The sequence below is a fragment of the Ipomoea triloba genome, chromosome 16 (genome assembly GCF_003576645.1).
Source record: "Ipomoea triloba cultivar NCNSP0323 chromosome 16, ASM357664v1".
Lineage (NCBI taxonomy): Eukaryota > Viridiplantae > Streptophyta > Magnoliopsida > Solanales > Convolvulaceae > Ipomoea > Ipomoea triloba.
In genome coordinates, this window is record NC_044931.1 from 8079675 (window position 1) to 8084856 (window position 5182).

Consider the following 5182-nt stretch of genomic DNA (forward strand, 5'->3'; position numbering starts at 1 on the left):
TTATCATTAATCTTACACCATCTAATATTCCAATCAAACGTATACCATTTGTCCTCATAATCCTCTACACACACACACACACACACACACACACACATATATATAGGGTAGGCTTTATATGAGACAACCCCTTAGATGAGAAATAAGACATAATCTTGACCATAGGAAAATATAAATGAATGGTAGGATTTTAATGTGATTCCTAAGAAATAGGGTAATTTTGAATAGTAATTAGCAATCAAAGGGCAAATATGTAAACTTGTCATGAACCATCCATCCTAATTTTAGGCTGCCACCGTCTTTCACTCTACCCAATCCCTAGAAAGCTTGTGAATAATTTGGAAACGCAGCGAAGAAGAAATTGCACCGCCTTGAATCACAACGAAGAACAAAACGCTCCATTGGCCAAGTGCCTTGCCATTGTCCAATAGATATGGTTGGTACANCATCCTAATTTTAGGCTGCCACCGTCTTTCACTCTACCCAATCCCTAGAAAGCTTGTGAATAATTTGGAAACGCAGCGAAGAAGAAATTGCACCGCCTTGAATCACAACGAAGAACAAAACGCTCCATTGGCCAAGTGCCTTGCCATTGTCCAATAGATATGGTTGGTACAAAGCGACGAGATAACCTACGAAGGGGGTTGAAGCAACAAACGGAAAGGAGAGGTGGGGGGGGGATTAAATTTCATGTGTGTGTCAGCAGTTAACCGCAACCCAGATTAGGGTTAAGGGGAATTCGTTTGGGACCCTCTAGATGATTTTGGTGTAGTGTTTGTCGAAAGGGGATCTCGTCCATGGGTGTGTGTATTGTTCGTCATCCGAGTTCCTAAATTGACAGTGTGTGCATTGTGAAACTCATCCTGTTGGATTTTAGAAAATCTTACTTTTGCAGTATCAATATTGTTTCTTTACATCCTTCATAGTTGTTCCATTGAATAATGCATGCTTTTGCCTAATTGAATTTTGAAATTGCATTTTCTTTTTTGGTATTCCACATGGACATTTAATTTTGAAATTGTAGTTGGCAATTTTTTTTGGCAAGCTTAGAGTTTGACTTACTTAAGATGTGCTTTTTGTGGCAATAACATACTTATTTATATGAATGTTATTATTGGGTTTGAGTCAGGAGTGTGTATTTGATGATTACTGATTTATGTGTAGTGTTTGTGCGAACTAAGTAGTAGGGCGCTGTCTGTAAGTAGGTTGGGTATGCACAGTGCACAAGGCAATCACACATGATGCACACGGGGATACCATTAGCGGAAGAAACGAATAGGTATGTGCATCTAAAATATGTGGTGTGTGCACCCTGTGAAACTCCTCCCGTTGGATTTTAAAAATTCTTACTTTTGCAGTATCAATATTGTTTCTTTACCGCCTTCATATTTGTTCCATTGAATAATACATGCTTCTGCCTAATTTAATTTTGAATTTTTTTTAACATTTAATTTTGAAATTGCAGTATGCAATTTTTTATTTTTATTTTTGCAAGCTTAGAGTTCGGCTTACTTAAAGATGTGCTTTTTGTGGCAATAACATACTTATTTATATGAATGTGTTTATTGGGTTCGAGTTAGGAGTGTGTATTTGATGATTACTAATTTATGTTCAGTGTTTGTTTTGACTAAGTAGCAGGCGATGTTTGTAAGTAGGTTGGGTATGCACAATGCACAAGGTAATCCCACATGATGCACACGAGGATACCATTAGCGACAGAAACGAACAGGTATGTTCATCTATAATATGTGGTGTGTTCACATGTTTACACCGACAACTTAGAGTGTGGAGTTGTTTACCTTGTAAGCACAATTTTTTGTTTTACTTTTGTCCACATGTTTCATTGTTTGTGACAATTTATGTGCAGTGTTTGTGCTAAGTAGAAATGCGTTGTTTATAAGTAGGTTGGCTATGTACTGTGCACAAGGTAATTCCACGTGGTGCACACGGGGATACCATGTAGTTAGGTTAGCAAAACAGAAAAACATGTATGTACATCTATAATATATGGTGTATGCACTTGTTTACAACAGTTCAGAATGTGGAGTTGTTAACACTGTAGGCATTATTTTTTTAATACTTGTGACAACATGCACTGTGTGTATGTATAATTCTGTCGTTGTCGCAGTTACGGTGGTTTGCTCTCGTTACTCAAATGCAGTGGTGTGCACACGCCTTTATTCTAAAATGCACATGCACGTATCATAAAATGTAGTTAATGCACAGTGTCAAATAAAAAAACGTCAACTTCTCGACCACTAAAACATAAAACAATACAGTGCACACTTATAGTGACCGCTTAGCACAGGGATAAGACATATGGGGTGTGAGGCGCACAACCGTTAACCTTGTTTGCACATTGTATTTGTCTGATGGCACACGATTCATACAATGGGATGTTGACAGTGCAAAACAGAGTGTGCACAGGATCATGGTTTTGTACAATGGGATGTAGATAGTGCATAACAGAGTGCACAAGATCATGGTTTAATAAAACAGACGATAATGCAAAGAAGTGCACACGGCTTTCATTAAAGTGCACACACGTCCTCATAAAAAAATCATGAGCAACCCAACCCCCATGAACTTTGCCTTAAAAATACTAGTACAGAACACTGCGTACACACTCATTAATTAACAATACAAGATTTAATAAATATGCACAACCTACCTCACAGAGGTGCACACAAGAAAACAACTAATTAGGCATAAAGTTTTGAGTGTCATGAAAACTACAAAGTTTAAATAAAAACACTTGTTAAAAACAAAAACTATACCGCCAAAGGACAATTACAACTATCATGGTGCGCAAATTGGTTAGAAGACCTACACAACCGTTTCAACTTAGACGCTTTTTCTACGACTACCTCTTTTGATGATTTGATCCGCTTTCCAAAACCTTTACTCTTAGCAATGGAAGGGGGGTGTATAACGATATCAGGAGATAATAGCACACCACCAAAAGACCGAATAACACTTGATTTACTAACGGACATTCCAACACTAGATTCAGCATTAAAAAATGACACTTTCAGCTCGTTCAGCACACTGCCAACTCCATAACAAGATCCAAGCTATCTCCTGCAAGAGTAACAGAACTATAGAAAACAACAAAAACACAACATTGTAAAGAAAAGGACAACAATTACCAAACAATCCTATAAAACTAACCCAACAAAAAAACAAAAAAAAAAAAAAAAATACCACACCAAAAAATTAACGGACAGTAAGATGACCAGAATGTGACGAGGCAGTGAAGTCATACTAACATGAATATCCTTCCTTTGTTATGCGGTAAGGTCTTCCAAGGCCTATACCAACAGTGTTGGAAGCACCCTAATTCTAGCACCTAAAAATCGCACCCGCTCCTCTAGAGTAAAATCAATCTTCGGAGCATCACACAAAGGTTCTTGCTGCATCCAATCTACGAAATTTTGCGGAGGGTCAACAAAATCCCCATCATCATTATGCGATTCGGATGAACAACCCTCCAAATGTGCATTCCGTGCCTTCTTAGCTGCCAACCAACAACATGAACAAACACAATCATTAAAACAAACTAAATGTAAGCCAAGTGACACAACACACTATAACCCGTGAACACAGGCAAACAAAACAGTGCACACACCACTCTGAACTCGTGCACACAGACAAACATAACAGTGCACACAACCGAAAAATACATGTCAACATACCTGGAATATGACAAGTGCACACAAGACAAAGGAGACAGGCACACATTATCCCGTTACCGTGCACACACAAAACCAAAAAAAAAAAATTAAAGAAGACTATAACAACGTAAAAACCACGTACACGTAAATATTACATAGATTTTTTAACATTTTATTTCATCTAATAATGTTATTGAGTCATTGTTATTGTTATTGATTATCAAATTTGTACTATTTAAAGTCAACAGAAGATCAAAACAATTTTTTTTTTATAAAAAAACTTATTACTTATTTACAGTCTATTATTGCCCAAAGTGAACAAACCCCATTTCGCCGTATTTGTTGAGCCACTAAATTAACATGATTTACATCTTCTCACATGTTCTGTCGAGCAGGAGCGTGGGAGCCCCAGTCCAGAGAACCCTTGGAGTTGGAGATTCAACCTTTTGAGAGAATTTTTTTTAACAAAAAATTTCTTATTTACAATTTACTATTCCCTAAAGTCTAAAATTTTAGAGTTTCTATCCTCTATTTGTAAACCATGATCTTCATCTTCCATCCCCTCACTACTAGACTTTGTGAAGTGAAAGTCACGCTGATATTGAATGGTGTATTCATGAGTGTGACAATTGGGAGCACAGATTGGAGCACTGATGAGAGTTACAATCTGCCACAAAAGTCTTTATCTGGGTAAATAGCTATAGATACTCAACTTCGCCCTTGGAACTCCAAGCACCAAACTCATTTTCCAAATTAATTGGAAATTATATACTTTAACTTGTTTTGTGGGTTACGACCCCCATTTTCTACGTCATGGCTGCTGAGTCTTGACAACAAACATCTGGAAATTCCTTTAAATGAAGCTTCCATTCAAGGGCAAAAATGGGTACAATAATTTGTCATTGCACTGTAGGATATATTCAACTCCGAATCTACACTTATAATAAGATCCAATAATGTTAGACACTAACTGGTACTAAAAAATTTTGGTGTAATAGTTTGTTATAACATGTTGTAGTTTGTGTTCTTCTTATTGTGTAACTTCCAATTAAATTTCTAATATATCCTAATCATTTATAATTTTACCAAATTCTTTCCGTTAAATATAACGGAAGTTTAACATTAAATTTTTTAGTCAATTTGTTTCTTTATTGCGGTTTTCAAACAAATTGGCAATATTCTATAATACAATTTTGCGGTTTTCAAACAAATTGGCAATATTCTATAATACAATTCTGTATAGATTTTTAACTTAAAATTAGAATATTGAACTATTAATAGGATTTTATAACACAATTTTGTATAGATTCCTAACTAAACCATTATTCTACCCAAAACGACAGTATATAAACCCCTCCCCTTCTCACTGGTATTCACCAAAAACTAAACCTAACATATTCTGCAACACACCATCAACTTGACATTCTATAGGTATGATTGTCAAAATATTACCATGCTAATTCTATTATTTGTATTTGTACTCATAATGATTACAGTTTAAAAAAAAA

The 5182-nt window shown here is 36.0% G+C and overlaps 1 long non-coding RNA gene across 1 annotated transcript; it reads left to right on the top strand.

Annotated features, from left to right (window-relative positions):
* Positions 1–510: 510 nt before the first annotated feature.
* Positions 511–2037, top strand: LOC116007988. The gene is made up of 2 exons (XR_004095400.1): positions 511–1279; positions 1639–2037. It is a non-coding gene; the product is annotated as an uncharacterized LOC116007988 (long non-coding RNA).
* The last annotated feature ends 3145 nt before the right edge of the window (positions 2038–5182 follow it).